The 17,040-nt window shown below is 43.9% G+C and overlaps 1 protein-coding gene across 1 annotated transcript in view; it reads left to right on the forward strand.

Moving 5' to 3' along the window:
• Nucleotides 1–756: 756 nt before the first annotated feature.
• il34 (interleukin 34) overlaps nt 757–17,040 on the forward strand; it is a 111,435-nt gene continuing 95,151 nt past the window's right edge. Inside the window, exon 1 of the mRNA XM_069900995.1 lies at nt 757–840. The gene's annotated coding sequence lies outside the window, so the exon portion shown is untranslated. The remainder of the gene's footprint in view (nt 841–17,040) is intronic.

Here is a 17,040-nt window from a genome sequence, read left to right on the forward strand (position 1 = left end):
AAATCACTGCACAAAGTAAGAGTTTCTGAGGAAAGTTGCTGGACCTGAAATGTTAATGTTTTCTCTTTCCCCTAATGCGGAAATGTGAGGAGGCCATTTGGCTCCTGTTAAACCTGCCCCACCATTCTGCGGCTGATCGATGCTGCCTTCACCTCCAGTTCCCCCCACCCCTCAATTCCTTGATCTTTCCAATATTTATCTGTCTCTACCTTAAAAACACGTCCATTAATCCAGCCTTCGCCGCCAGGGGGTAGAGAATTGCAGACAGTTGCAGAGGACAAGTCACTGGGTGGATGTGAAGTGAGGTTCGTGAAGAGTGATAGCGTTGAGGGTTACAGGGAGAATGGGATGGAGAGGAAGAATACATCAGCTGTGATTTGAAAGTCAGAGCAGACTGAATGGCTTGGCTCTATTCCTTTGCCTATGGAAAGTAGGTGCAGCCTGGCCTGCTGAGTGTTTCCAATAATTTCTGTTTTATTTTGAAATAAAAGAACCATTTTGGACGGAGTTGAGTAGGTTTCTCTTTGCCAGAGAATGGTAAACCTTTGGAGTTCCCTGGCCAAGAGGGCTGAATGTATTCCAAAGCAAAGAATCTAGGGTTCACTGAGCTACCAGATTCAAGATTAATTTACTGTCAAGTAACAAGTCAGGATGTGTAATACTGTACAGGTAGTCCCTGCCTCACGACTGGAAAAAAAAATTTCAATGGGGGGGAGGCTGCATTTGTTTGTGCATGGCGTAAGCGCAGTAAGCTCACCAGAGTAGATAACGAGCAAGAGGAAAACCCATCCCCTGCCATCAGATCCCCTGCTGACAGACGATTTGGAATTGAGAATGAAGGTAATCAACCAATTTTTGAATTCTATGTGCCTTGCTAACATTTTTCCGATGCGCCCGTTTTGAGATACAACCAGCTGGTCAGAACGAAAAACGGTTGTAAGTCGGGGGCCACGTGTAAGAGTCACCATTAGTGCCACTCAGTGCCTCCTTACAGTATGAGATAAAGCGAAGCAAAAGAAAGTCTCTTCAGAGTCCCTGGGTGACCCTAGATTTGCCTCCAGCGCTTCTGTGGCTGCACAGACTCCTGTTTGACTCATCAGCAATTCAAACGCCGGGTCCAAGCCTCTGTAATTAGGAAGCCTTCATGCCCGAGGCTCTTCAGGAGCCCTTCTTGCCCTCAGCACCCTCTCGAAGCTCCCATGAACTGGTCTCCAGTAGCCCGTGTTGCAAGATCAAACCAGCAACCAAAAAGAAGGCATATCACACAAGGGTAAAGAGGAACAATGACTTTATTAACAAAAATTCACCTTCAAACTTTAATTCAAAATCCCCCCTTTTATAACAATGCCCACTGGTTACCATGCAAATTTCTATAACAGTGTAAAACTAATAAATTCCCCTGCCTAAATTAAAGTCTAAGTCATATTTCCAACCAGTCCACAGAAAAACTTATACACAAAACAAACACAAAACACACAAGACTCATAAAACTTCGATCTCAACCGAAGCAAAGATCATAAACAAAATTCAGTTTGTTTGATAAACTGAAGCCAAAAGATCTTTTAGAGAGAGATAGAGAGAGAAAGCACAAAATTTGAGGTTGTCTTGTGTGCTTACAGAGAGAGGAACAATGGCTTGGTCCGGATCCTTCTGGTTGCCTTCGGAATGTTCATCCCTTTTAAAATGCCCAACATTCTAAACTGCCTCCCAGACAATGGATCATGCTTGGGCCTCCTTCCACTTCACAGCCACACCCAGTGGTGGTTTGTCTTCCAAGTCCAGAAATTTCTAGATCATCTTCGGCACATGCCCAGTCCATCTCCCACTCTCTGCAATCCACCTTCACCTTGGCTCTCAAAGGCAAACTGTCACTTTTTAACATAAAACCAAACAACACATAGGTCAATATATAACACAGAACCCTGTAACACCTTCCCGGTTTAAAAAAAAAAAATTTGGTCCACAAGAACAAATTTTTAACAATTAATAGAAGTATTACATAAATAAAATAAACATTCCATTTCTTACAGTAAGTATGTGATTAGATTCATATCTACCCAGATTAACATCTTGACAAACAATCTGCTATTACATCATCCATCCCCTTAATGTGTGTAATAATTAAATCATACTCTTATAACATTAAGCTCTAGTTCAATAACCGTCTGTTCTTATTGTTCATTTTAGACAGAAAAACTAATGGATTATGATCAGTATATATTATTAATGGTTTTTGAGCAGTACGAATTTACACATCAAAATGTTGCAACGTTAAAACAAGCGCTAATAACTCCTTCTCAATGGTCGAGTACTTTCATTGATGGTCGTTAAACCTTTTCGAGAAGTACGAAATAGGATGTTCTACTCCATCACCATCCTTCTTCTGTAACAGTACAGCACCAACCACTTTGTCACTGGCATCCATGGCTAAAGAGTATGGCTTTTCAGAGTTAAGGGACACAAGTACAGGCTGATAGCATAAAATAGCCTTTAACTTCAGAAACACTTCCTGGCATGCATCTGACCAGATAAATTTTTCTTTCTTTCCAAGTAGTTTTGTTAATGGGAGTGTTAATTTCTGCAAAATTTTTACAAAATCTATGATAATAGCCAATCATACCTGGAAATCTCCAAAGAGCTTTCTTATTACCTGGGATAGGGAACAGTGAGAGCCAATACCTTCACTCCAACTGGTGCCACCTGTCCCTGTCCAACCACATAACCCAGATAATTTACAGTGGCATATCCAAACTCATTCTTGTGAGGTGTGCTTCCACCAGTCTCTGAAATAATTGCTCTAATTCAAGCATGTGTTCTTCCCATGTATCTGTACTAATTATATAGGTTTCTGTGTGCTGTAAACCCTGAATTACTGCATCAATCATTCTCTGAAATGTGCCAGGTGCATTTTTCATCCTGAAAGGCATAACATTATACTCATACAAATGCAGAGATCTCCCTGCCTCTCTCTGTCAAAGGAACACACCAGTATCTCTTTAAGAGATCAATCTTTGTAAGAAATTTATCCTTCCCCACCTTTTCTATGCAATCATGTATTCTGGGAATAGGGAACACATCAGTCTTCAATACCATGTTTACCTTTCTATAATCTGTATAAAATCTAATTGAGCTATCTGTCTTAGGCACCAGAACACAGGGTGAACTCCAGTTTGAACTTGATTTTTGGATGATGCCATCTTTGAGCATATAATCCACCTCTTGATCCAACAATCTTCTCTTTTCCTGATTAATTCGGTAAGGATGCTGCTTAATAGGCTTAGCATCACATCATGACAACCCACAGTAGTTCTTCTTGGAACATCTGGGAATATATCCTTAAATTTCATAAGTAATGTCTTCAATTCTTGCCTTTCTGATTTAGTCAAATGCATTAACTTGGTGTCTAAGTTTTGCAAAACAATAGAATTTTCCAGCCTAGGGCTTATCACTTTCTGTGCTCCATGACCTTCCATGAAACTTATCTCCTCCTTACTTTCCTCTATAACTAGCACCTTGGTTGGAATCCTAGTCTCCCCCTCAGTCATTTTCTCAAAATAAGGTTTGAGCATATTCACGTGACAGACCTGTGTCTCTCTTCAACGATCAGGCGTCTCAATGACATAGGTGACCTGGTTAATTTTTGATTTCACCTTGTATGTTCCTGAAAACTGAGCTCTCAAAGGGTTTGACTGCATTGGAAACAAAACCAATACTTTAGTTGCCAAGTTTAATGTCCCTATTTTTTGCTTTTTGACTTTTCATTTTTCTTTGAGCAATTTTTAAATTTGTCCTTGCCATCTCGCAAGCCTGATGTAATCTGTTTTTAAATTTGAAAACATAATCCAACAGATTTGATTGTATATCATTATGATACCACTGTTCCTTCAACAATAGTAATGGACCACCTACTTCATGACCATACACCAACTCAAATGGACTAAAGCCAAGAGATTCCTGAGTTGCCTCTCGAACAGCAAACAATAACAAATGGATTCCTTCATCCCAATCCTTTTTATTTTCCATGCAATAAGCCCTCATCATATTTTTCACAGTTAAATGGAACCTTTCCAAGGCCCCTTGACTTGCAGGATGATAGGCAGACGACACAATTTGATGGGCTCCCAATTCCTACACCAACTGTTGAAATATTCCAGATATAAAATTACTCCCTTGGTCTGATTGAATTTCCCTTGGTCGGCCAAACAGTGTGAAAAATTTTAGCATAGCCTTCACAATCATCTTCACTTTAATGTTTCTCAGGGGAATAGCCTCTGGAAACCTTGAAGCTGTGTACATGAGTGTTAACAAATATTCATTTCCTGCTTTGGTTTTTGGCAATGGGCCAACACAATCCACTATCACTTTTAAGAAGGGCTCCCCGAAAGCAGGGATGGGTTGTAAAGGTGTCACTGGTGGTCCTTGATTAGGCTTGCCCACCAGTTGTCAAGTGTGACAGGTTCTACAAAAGTTCACAACATCCTTTCTTAATTTCGGTCAATAAAACTGTTTCCTGATCTTTTCTACCATCGTCTTCACTCCAAGATGACCTCCCAAAGGTGTACTATGAGCCAACTTTAATATTTCATTCCTGTAAGTTTTGGGAATTACAACTTGCCTTATTACCGCCCAGTTTTTACTGGCCGGTATCACTTGTGGTCTCCACTTTCTCATCAATATTCCATCTTGAACAAAGTAACCTTCTGGCACAGTTTCAATTTCCTGGTTAGACAGAATCTTATCTCTTATCCCAGCAAGATCCGGATCATGCTTTTGTCTGGCTATTAATTCTTCTCTTGACAACGCAAAACTGGATCCTTAGGTTTGTCCTCAATGCTTGCCTCCACTACAGGATCATCACAGACTTTCTCTACCTCTACCTTCTTTCTAGACATAGCTCTAGTAATGGCACATGCAGGGTAGATTTCCAAATCCTTTTTGGACTCATAAACCAATGGCTTACTTGTGAATTTCATCGCAGGTATGACATTACCCTCTGGTAAATCATTCCCTAACAAAAGAGAAACTCCATCCACCAGCAGACTTGATCTTATCCCTATCGTAACCGGGCCATTGACTAAGTCTGATTTCATCACTATTCTATGCAAAGGTATAGGCTCTGCTTCACCACCAATACCTTTAATTAAATTCACATCTCCAGTATCAGTCACCTCACCAAAATTCAAAAGGTTGTTTAATACAAGCAACTGGGCTGCTCCAGTATCTCGCAGGATTTTAACTGGCACTTGATTGGATCTTTATTTAACTGAAATGAAACCTTCAGTCATGAATGGTTTAAAAATATCCCTAACTTTCTCACTCTGAACACAGGCAGTTGGTACCACCCCTTTCTCTTTCTTCCTTTTCAGTGCAGGGCTATTTGCTATTATGTGCCCTGGCTTCTTGCAATAGTGGCAAATAACACTCGAAAAATTTTCCTTCACCCATTTCTCTTCCTCTCTTCCTTTAACCTCACTTCTAGATTTTCTTTCTACTTTACTTCGATTATCAACAGTATTCCTTTGAAAGGTTTTCTCTGGTGTCCACTTAGGCTTGTGGGTTAAAACATATTCCTCTGCGAATTTAGCCAGTTCTTGCCAAGTTTTTATATTTTTCTCTGCCAAGTACACTTGAATATCGTCAGGAACACAATTTTTAATCTCAATCGGAATGATTTCCCTCAATAAATCCAAGTTATTTTTTACTTTCATTGTGGCACACCACCGATCAAAAGACACAACCTTCCTAAATGCAAAATCCAGGTAAGATTGGGTGGCTGTTTTTTTAAAACTCCTGAACTTTTGTTTATGAGCCTCTGGGACTAGTTCATAAGATCAGAGTATAGCCTGCTTTACAAATTTGTAATCAGCTGCTTGTTGCACCGTGAGACATAATTACACCTGTTGGGCTTTCCCTTTCAGAACACTTTGTAGCAGGAGTGACCACTGGTCTGGTGGCCATTTAAAATTTACAGCTACTTTCTCAAAATGCTGAAAATACTGGTCTATTTCAGCTTTCTCAAATGGAGGAACTAACCTCACTTCTCTACTGACCAGAAACCTCTCCTCTTGATCAGCACCTCTCCTTGTGCTAGGGTCAGCTTTAAAATTAAAGCTTGTTCAAGCTCATGCTTCCGTTCTTTCTCTCTCTCCTCCATTTCTAGTTTTCTTAAAACCAACTTTACTTCCTCTGAAGTTTCTCCTTTGGAAACTGTTGTAATGCAGCTTCTTCAAATACCCCCTTTCCTACATAGTGCTTAATAATCTTTTGGGCAATTTCCTTTTTTTTCATCCCAGTTCTTACTGTAAGAAGTTTTAACTTGCTAACTATAACCATCAGTTCTGACTTTTTAGCCATTTTTAAATTAACCACTGAAGGGTTCGCTATGAACTGGCCAATATTCATAGTTGCTGGTTTTTCTGCTGGTGATTTACACACTCACCATTTATTTTTAATTTCAATCTGGGGTTGAGTCAAACTCAGACGACTGATAACTAAGTACAAATCAATCGCCCCTAAAGCTTCCAAATTGGTTTGATCCTGGATGAATCCCTCAAATTATGTTACAAGATCAAACCAGCAACCACAAAGAAGGCATATCACAGGGGGGTAAAGATGAACAATTACTTTATTAACAAAAATTCACCCTCAAACTTTAATTCAAACCCCCCCCCCTCCCCTTTTATAACAATGTCCACTGGTTACTATGCAAATTTCTATAACAGTGTAAAACTAATAAATTCCCCAGCCTAAATATAACATATGTAATTAAAGTCTAAATCATATTTGCAACGAGCCCACAGAAAAACTTGTACACAAAACGCACAAGACTCACAAAACTTCGATCTCAACTGAAGCAAAGATCATAAACAAAATTCAGTTTGTTTGGTAAACTGAAGCCAAAAGATCTTTGAGAGGGAGAGAGAGAGCACAAAATTTGAGGTTGTCTTCTTGTGTTGCTTGCAGAGAGAGGAACAATGGCTTGGTCCGGATCCTTCTGGTTGCCTTCGGAATGTTCATCCCTTTTAAAATGCCCAATATTCTAAACTGCCTCCCAGACAATGGCTCATGCTTGGGCCTCCTTCCACTTCACAGCCACACCCAGTGGTGGTTTGTCTTCCAAGTCCAGAAATTTCTAGATCATCTTCTGCACATGCCCAGTCCATCTCCCACTCTCTGCAATCCGCCTTTACCTTGGCTCTCAAAGGCAAACTGTCACTTTTTAGCATAAAACCACACAACACATAGGTCAATACACCACACAGAACTCTGTAACACCCGTGCAGGTGACCCAACTGCAAGTTGCCCACGGCCACAGAAGCCTCTCACTGGTCAGCTGCTTTAGTCAGCATCCCGCTTCTCCTCAATGGGAGAGGTTCTCCTTGTTTCTGGTGCCCTGTGCTGGCCTGCCACTGCCCCGGGTTCTGCAACCTCTCATGGCTGATGCTGAGCACAGATGCTGCCATCTTGGGCACAGTCCTCCACTGTTGCAGGATTTTATTTATGAGCACCTTTATCAAGCTGTTTAAACCCTGTTCAGTTGGTGACCAGATGGGTGAACCTATCACGGCAGCGCTGTGTCTCCACTCTCCACGCTCCTGTGTCCACACTAGGGCAACGCTGCCATTACAGCAGATCCGCCATTTTTTTCTGACTGAATCATGGGAGCATCAGTCGGCAGGGCTGCCACCTCCCATCTATTTCTTATGCTCATGTGAGCTTTTTTGAAGGATTTCTCTGGTTTCATTTTACTTTTGAGACCCAGTGCAGTAACGAGCCTTTCCAGTGCCCAAATCCACCAATGTTTCCTCCATCTCAACAGCCTGCTTTTGACATAGTGCCAGTGACCCTGCTTCAATCCCTACCTCCAGTGCTGCTTGTGAGGAGTTTGCATGTTCTCCCTGCCACCATGGGGTTTCCCCCACTCTGAAAGACGTGGGGGAGTTGTTCGCTGCGAATTACCCATTAGTATGTAGGCGCAGGTCTAGAATTCAAGGAGTGCTGAGGAATAAGAATTAGAATTGGCCTACAATGGTCAGTACAGACTCGAGCTGAAAGGCCTGTTTCCATGCTGTGTAATTTGGCCTCCTCATTATCCTAAATCGTTTTTTTATTATTCCTCTTTTTGATTATTATTTGTCCATAGCTTTGCTCAGAATGTTTGCTGTTACATCAGGTGTTGTTTCCGAGTTTCCCCTTCCTTCTGTGTCCCCAAGCCCAACTGCTTTTTCTTTCTTCGAAACCTCGCCCATTGACTGTGTGGTGCTGCGGGTGGTGCTGCTTCCTCTAGCTCTGGGGTTCGATCACCATCTCTGTGTGGAGTTTGTAGCGATCTGGAGGGATTCTGCCTGCTCCTTCGCACGTCCCCGAGACGTCGGAAGGTTAGTCGTCCTCTGTAAATGGCCTTTCACGTGGGTTAGAGGCAAAGAAAAAAGCAGAAAGGAATTTCTGTTTTCTTGTTTTGAACACTTTATAAGACAACATTTCTAAAACATCAAACATTTCCCTTATTTTCCTACTTAAAACTTCTTTAACCCCATTCTCCCCTCCCCCTCCTGAGTTGCCCTTTATCCCTTGCCGGGCAACCACATCTCCCCTCTTCATTTGGATTTGCAAATTCACTCGCAAGCGTCAACTGATTTTGTAGTGACCGTAACTCCTCCCCACCCAGCCCCCCCGGAAAAGATTTCAATTTTCATATATAACAAAGGTCACTCTTTTAATTCCCTCCTTATCCCCTCTATTCCCTTTCATTCCCTTATTAATTCTTATCTATACTCTATATATTTTCCTCTAAATACGGATACACTCATGTATACACACATATACATACACACCCATATATATACATATAATATATATATATATATATACACACACACACATACATGGTCATTTTTACTCTCATTACATGTCTTCATCTCTCTGCTTGTTTTGTAGTTGTTCTGCAAATTTTCGTGTTTCCTCTGGATTCGAGAATAGTCTGTTTTGTTGCCCTGGAATAACTATTTTAAGTACCGCTGGGTACTTTAACATTAATTTATATCCTTTTTTCCATAAAATCGTTTTTGCTGTATTGAACACCTTCCTCTTCTTCAGGAGTTCAAAACTTATGTCTGGATAGAAAAAAATTTTTTGACCTTTGTATTCCAGTGGCTTTTTGTCTTCTCTTATTTTCTTCATTGCTTTCTCCAATATATTTTCTCTTGTTGTATATCTTAAAAATTTTATTAGAATGGATCTTGGTTTTTGCTGCGGTTGTGGTTTCGGGGCTAATGTTCTATGTGCCCTCTCTATTTCCATTTCTTCCTGTAATTCTGGTCTTCCTAGGACCCTGGGGATCCAATCTTTTATAAATTCTCTCATATTCTTGCCTTCTTCATCTTCCTTAAGGCCCACTATCTTTATATTATTTCTTCTATTATAGTTTTCCATTATATCTATCTTCTGAGCTAACAGCTCATGGGCCTCTTTAACTTTTTTTATTAGATTCTTCTAATTTCTCTTTTAAGTCCTCTACTTCCATTTCTACGATTATTTCTCATTCTTCCACATTTTCCACTCTTTTTCCTATCTCTGATATGACCATTTCTATTTTATTCATTTTTTCTTCTGCATTCTTAATTCTTCTTTTTATCTCATTAAATTCTTGTAATTGCCATTCTTTCACTGATTCCATATATTCTTTAAAAAAAGATATATCCATTGTCTTGCCTTTCTCTTCTTCCATTTCTTTCTGTTCTTCTTCCTCTGGGTTGACCATCTGTTGTTTCCTTGTTTTCTTTTTACCCTCTTCTTTCTTGTTGTTGTTATTTTCCATGTTCTGCACCTGTTGCTGTGTTGCAGGTGTCTCTCTCAGCTGTGGAGATTGACTCCGGAGCTGTTACCCCCCTCCCGTCAGTGTGTTTTTTTTTCATGCGCGGTTGCGCATTTTTACTCGGCTCTGTGAGCCATTTTTGTAGTCCTGAGCCTGGGACTTCCACTGACCTGAGGGAGCGGGCTTCTCTCTCTGCGGCGGGCCTCCTCGGACAGGTAAGGCCTTCACCTTCTTCTTCCGACGTTCTTTCATCTTCTCTTCTTCCCGTTGTTTTTGACTTTTCTCTCTTCGCTGCCATTTTCTTCTCACCTTTATTTTTACTTTGTTTTAATTTTTACTCTTGTACCTTTGTGTTTTATGTGTTTTTTTTTTCAACTTTTCCGGAGAGGGCTGGAATTCCCTGACCGGCCACTACTCCATCATGTGACTCCTCAAAAAAAGCAGAAAGGTATTCAGGGAATTTTTCTATTCATTCAAGGGGCAGGGACTTGACTGGCTGAGCCAGAATTTGAAGGTCCGTCCCCTAATTGTCCTTGAGAAGGTGGGGAACCTGCAGTCTTTGAGGTGTAGGGACACCCACAATACCGTTGGGGAGGGAGGCCCAGGATTTTGTGGGGACACCCATAATGCTGTGGGGGAGGGAGGCCCAGGATTTTCTGAGGACACCCACAATGCCTTGGAGGAGAGAGGCCCAGGATTTTGACCCAGCAACATTGAAGGGACAGCGAGATGTTTCCAATCAGGATTGTGCGTTGCTCTGAGGCCAGGCTGGTGGAAGGTTTTGAAGGAGTCTTGGTGAGTTGCTGCAGTGCATTGTGTGGACGGAACAAACTGTTTCCTCCTGTACATGGGTGGTGAAATGAGCGAAGGGGTGTGGATGGGGGCTATCAAATGGCTGCCGTGTCCTGGATGGCGTCGTGTTTGAGTGTGCAGGATGCTGCACTCACCCAGGCAAGTGAAGGGTGTTCCATCACACTCCTGACCTGAGCTTTGGTGGACAGGCTCTGGGGAGTTGGGGGGGGGTGGGCTAGTGTGAGTTACTCACCGCAGGATCCCTAGCACCTGACCTGTTCCTGTGGCCACATGGTGCATGTGTCTACTTCAGATCAGTTTCTGGCCAATGGTTACCCTCAGGGTATTGACCAAGGGGGAATTTCATGATGTTCATGTCATTGAATATCAGGGGGTTGGGGGTGGGCTGGGCTTTCTTTTCCTGGAGTTGGTCATTGGCCAGCACTAGTGCACCGGGTCTGTGACTTGTCACCATCAAGCTAGGCCCGGATAATGTCTGGGTCTTGCTGCATTTGGCTGTGGATCGGGTCATTACCAGAGGAGTCCAGCATGGTGCTGAGCATTGTGTGAACCTCCCTACTTCTAACCCTATGATTGAAGGAAGGATGCTGATAATGAAGCTGAAGATGGTTGGGTTCAGCACACCATCTGGAGGAACTCCTGCAGAGCTGTCCTGTGCTGAGATGGTTGACCTCCAACCACAGCCATCTTCCTTTCAGCGAAGTAGCTTTCTAACCCATGTTCCATCTGATTCCCATCGACTCCAGTTTAGCCAGGTCTCCTTGAGACCACTTGATTAAACGCTGCCTTGAGGCCAAGGGGGAGTTATTGACCTCACCTCTGGAAATCAGCTCCGTTGTCCGTGTTTGGATCGAGGCTGTGATGAGGTCAGGAGGTGACTGATCCCAATCTGCAGGGCACAAAAGTGCTGGAGAAACTCAGTAGGTCATGCAGCATCCATAGGAAGTAAAAGGCAGTCAATGTTTTGGGCCTAACTTCGTCATCAGGAGCATTTTGAATGTCAGGCCGATGCCAACATCAAAAGGGGGAGAAATGGAAAAGTGGAAGGAGGGGTTGGGAGTGACTCTGTCATGGGTAATGGGTCATTGGTGGAATCAGGTGGGAGGGGAGAAGGGAAAGAAGCTGATCGTAGAAGGGAAGAGGGTGGAGACCTGGAGGATAGAGGGGTAAGGAGAGGCCAGGAAAGGGTTTACAGAAATTGGAGCAGTCAATATTGATGCCATGTGGTTGGGAAGTGCCAAGACGGAATTTGTGGATGGGTACTGATTGGCGGTGCATGAGGCAGACCTATCATTCTGGGAATGGTGCGTGGAATTGAAATGGCTGGCCACTGAAGGATCCCTGCTATTGCAGTGGGCAGAGCAAAGGTACTCAATAAAGTGATTTCCTCCAGGCTGCACCCAGTCTTCCTGATGTAGAGGATGCCATGTCGGAGGCTCTTGATGTTGTAATTGACCCAGACAGATTCATCGGTGAAGTTTCGCTTCACTTGGAAGGACTATTTGGGGGCCCTGAATGGAGGGGACGGAGGAGGTGTAAGTGGAAGAGTTTTTTTGAGCAGGTTGTTTATGGACAAATGATGCTATTTGCTATCGCTTTGAGGTAGTTAACGTCCGGATGGTTTTGTCCTGCTTTTGGGCAGGACGTACTTGGGCAACTGTCTAATTGTTGAGTAGATGCCAGTCTGGTATCCTAACTGGCCAAGAACAAGAGAACAAGTTACAAGTGGAGGGGAGGGATGGGCAAGATGGGATCCGAGAGAGAGAGAGAGAGTTGGCAAAGACCCAGTTGACCAAATAGCCTCGTTCCCTTTTGTAAGATCTTTGGGAAAAGGAGGACAATCACAGCAGCCCTTGATTTCTGAGAAATGAGAGAACTGCAGAGGCTGGAATCTTGGATGAGTAAAGACTTAATGGATCGGAGGGAGGTGGTCAGTCAGCATTTTGGGTCAGGGCCAGTGGGATGGGGATATAGTAATGGGGAGGGAGGAAAGGTGAATGAGAATGGGTGCAGGTAAAAGTTGTAGAGGCGATAGGGATGGAATTACCTGGCATCGGAAAATGCGATGTCCACACTGCAGAGTTGAAGGCTGGCCAGGAGGAATCTGACGTGCTGCTCCTCAGGTTTATCCTGACAACCGATGAGGCGAAGGTCGGATGTGCCTGTGTAGGACTGATGAGGGGAATTAAAATGGCCAGCAAGGTTGGATCCACAGACCACGGGTGTGCGGCGAAGCAGTCCTTCCGCCATTTCAGTCAATCTCTTGAAGACTTAGACACCCTTCCAGGTTGCGCTTGGCACCCACAACAGCATTGCCCGCTGGGCTTTGTTTTGTAATCTTTCTGCTGCCTCCCAATGAACCGTAAGATCCTGCCTGCTTCACTCTTTGTGTCCCAGGAATGCACACAGTTCCTACCTCCCCTCAAAAGTTGACTCAGCAGCTTGCATCGACATTCTGACTGCTACCAATGTTTACGACATGCCACTTCCATTGAGCTCAGTGTTGGTGCCTTTTACCTTTTCTGCCTGTGTCCTGTCACTGCTCGGGTTTTGCACTCTTTGAAGTTCACAAAATTGTGCTCTGGACCCCTAAGACTGTGCCATGAAATGGCACAGAGTCCTCTTGACGGCTGCTGCACCTTATAGTTCTCTCCAGTGAAGGCACGCAAGGCATCGGATTGTACAAAGTTATTGTTGGGACCCTAATTTCTCCACTTTCCTTTTGACTCCATTTTATGAATATGTAATTATAGAACTTTAAAAGAATGTTAAATTCCCCTTTCTACCTGCCCCTCTGTTTTATTTTTAATCTCGCTGGTCTTTTTCCAATGTGACTGTCAAAAGGTTTCAATGTACATGTACTGTATCTTCTCTCATGGGGATATGGTACCTGAATATTGTTTTGCCATCTATATCTTGGGCCTGATTTCTTACCAATTAATTGAAGCCAGCTGTGCTCCAGTTAGGAACTTAATTATTTTTGTCCTTTCCAACAACTATCCTAATTACCCTGCCAAGTGATTTCCCCCTCCCCTCCACCAATCCAATTAGCTCGGACTCACCAGAACTAAATCCCGCGCAGTTCAGAAAAGTGCCGAAGGATCTCAGCAGGGCAGGAAGCAACGGGCCATCGACGTTTCGGACCTGACCCCCACCCCCCCCCCCCTTCATCAGGGGTGCCCAGTGAGAAGGTTGTGGGTGTGGAGGTTAGCGGGTGGTACAGGTGGGAGAAGGAAGGAGGGAAGGGAGCCGGCAGGCCCAGAGTGCTCCCTAATTTGGGGACGGAAATGCAGAGATCAAAAATGTTCTCCTGCAGTCTTGGACTCTTTTCGGGTGCCTTGCCTGCTGTCTGATGCAGAGTCCTGACCCAAAATGTCGACTCAACGACACTGCCCCGGCCGGATGGGTTCCTCCTCCAGCAGAATGGGTTTTCTCACTCCAGATTCCAGCCTCCGCAGCCTCTTGAGTCTTCTGTGAAATTGGCACAGCTTGTTGTTTTAATTCTGGACACATCCTCCTGCTCTGCTTTTCACAAGTCCAAGTTCTCACCCTGTAGCTGCTTCCATTCCCTCATGGTCACCCTGGTTTTACCCCATCAGAGATCCCCCTCACCTTCCCTCCCCTGCAGCTTAACAGGATTCCTTTGGTTCCAGTTCTAACAATGGGCCTTCCACATGAAATGTTAAGTCTGCTTCCCTTCCTAAAGCTGTTGACTGCTTCCAGCAACTTTTTTGTTCTTGATTTGGAAAGCCATCCCTCCCTTTTATGTTGGCTCTCCCTCTATCTCTACCTTTGAAGCCAGTCTCTGCTACTGCCCAGGCATGGTAACCTTGCGTGGCAGGGTGCTTTGCAGCTGATGCCCCTTGAATGTGTGAGTTGGGGCCTTGTGTTACAGCTGTGCGAGACATTGGTGAGACCACACTTGATGTTTGGTGCCCCGTTCCCATTTTGAAAGGAGGTCATTGCGTTGGAAACTGAAATGAATGAATCTGCAGAGAGTGACCTTTTTGTTTTTGCCCAGAGGGAGGTGCTTGTATGGAATGGGCTGCTGGAGGAGGTGGTTGAGGCAGGGACTTTAAGAATCATTCAGACTGATGCTTGGCTTTTGAGGGACATAGATCAAATGCTGGCAGGTCAGCTTGGGCAAATCTGTTTCCATGTCTCCATAACTCAGTAAGGGAGCGACCTTAAAGGGGCATAGAAAATCAAGAGGGGCACAAACAAGGTGCATGGTTGCAGGATTTGTCCCAGGGTAGGGAGGCAAACGACGAGAAGACACAGATTGAAGGCAAGAGGGGAAAGATTTAAAAGGGGCCTGAGAGGCAACTTTTTCTGCAGAGAGGATGATGGATGCAGGGAACAAGCTGCCAGAGCAGGAAAGTTAGCGTTTTTTTTTTAAATAAAAGCCTAAGGCTGATTAGAGGATCAGTAAGGTGGAGAGGGATATGTGCCGAACACCAGCCAATGGGATCGGTTCATTTCATAACTTGGTCACCATGGACCAGTTGGGCCGAAAGGTCTGTTTCCTTGGTATGTAGCTCTGATTTTAACACATTCCTCGCCATTGCCCAGAAGCAGCCCCAGCTGACAGAAGATTACATGGCGATTGAGTTTCATCCAAATTTTATTTGATTCTCAAGTAACCTGCCTTAACGACAATCGACCATAGCACTTGCATCAGCGGTGATGAAGTGTTTTGAAAGGCTGGTGATGAAGCAGATCAGCTCCTGTCTGAGCGGTGACCAGTTCACCTATCATAGAAACAGGAGGGGATACCATCTGACTGGCTCTATACAAAGCCCTGGAACAGCTGGACAGCAAAGATGCTCTTTATTGACACCAGTTTGACATTTAACACCATCATCCCCTCAAAACTGATCAGCAAACTCTAAGACCTGGGACTCAACACCCCATTGTGTAATTGGATCCTGGATTTTCTCACCTCCAGACCACAATCAGTGAGGATTGGTAAGAACTTCTCCAGCAGTACTGGTGAACCACAGGGCTGTGTCCTTAGCCCCCTGCTCTACTCACTTTACACCTATGACTGGATGGCTCAGTACGACAATAATACCATCTACAAATTTGTCGATGATACCGCAGTAGTGGGTTGTATAAAGGAAGGGGATGAGTCAGCGTAAAGGATGGAGATTGAAAACTTGGCTGAAAAATGACACCAAAACAAATTGATGTTGACTTTAGGAAGGGAAATCAGACTTTAGGAAGGGGATCAGAGGTGGAGAGAGGAAGCACATTTAAGTACTTGGGAGTCACTATCTCAGAGGATCTTTCCTGAGCCCAACACACCAATGACCAATGGCATCATGAAGAAAGCATGTCAGCACCTCCACTTCCTCAGGGGTTTGCAGAGGTTTGGTATGACACCAGAAACTCTGGAAAATTTCTACAGAGGTGTAGTGGACAGTTTGCTGACCAACTACATCATGGTTTGGTACGGGGACACCAACACCCCTGAATACAAAGGTAGTGGATGCAGCCCAGGATATCACAGGGAAAACCCTCCCCACTAGTGAGCACATCTGCAGGGAATGCTGCCGATGGAGGGCAGCAGCGATCATCAAGGATCCACACCACCCAGCACACGCTCTGTCTCATTGCTGCCATCAGGAAAGAGGTATAGGTGCCACAAGACTCGCACCCCCAGGTTCAGGAACAGCTGCTCCCCCTCCACCGTCAGACTCCTCAACAACAAACTCAATCAGGGACTCATTTAAGGACTCTGACTGTTGCATTTTATTGATTTTGTTCTCTCTCTATTGCACAGTTTTGTTTACATTCATTATCTGTTTACATTTCTTTTATTTACGTATACATTGTGTACAGTTTATTTTTTTGCACTACCAATTAGCGGTAATTCTGCCATGCCCACAGGAAACAGGAATCTCAAGGTTGGATGTGATGTCTAGATTGTACTCTGACAATAAATCTGAAGAGTTATTTTTGCCCTTAGCCTCTTGTTCCTTATTTAGCTTCCCTTGTGTGGCAAATCATTCTTTTGAGGCTGTGAGCATGATATGCCTTAGCATTTCCTTGTCTGCACAATATGCCTTGTCATTTCCTGTGACCTGGTGAGCCAGGCTCTTGCCTGTGCACTCAATCAGTTTGTCTGAGCCAGTTGTGTGCTACTGGGAAATTCTGATCCACTTAATTCCTGCCTTGAAGCATCGAGGAGAGGGGTTTCAGCATCCCAGGTGAATGACAAGAATAACCGCCAGTACCATTTGACACCTCTCAATTCCAGGGGCAAAAAGCTGACAAGAGCTGAATGGTGTAGGAGAGGGTGGAGAAAGATTTAAAGGGGGCCTTCTTCACTCGGAGGGTGGTGGGTGCACGGAGCCAAGAACCAGGGGCAGTTACAATGATTAATGGACATTTGGACAGGTGCATGGACA

The sequence above is a fragment of the Narcine bancroftii genome, chromosome 10 (genome assembly GCF_036971445.1).
Source record: "Narcine bancroftii isolate sNarBan1 chromosome 10, sNarBan1.hap1, whole genome shotgun sequence".
Classification (NCBI taxonomy): Eukaryota; Metazoa; Chordata; class Chondrichthyes; order Torpediniformes; family Narcinidae; genus Narcine; species Narcine bancroftii.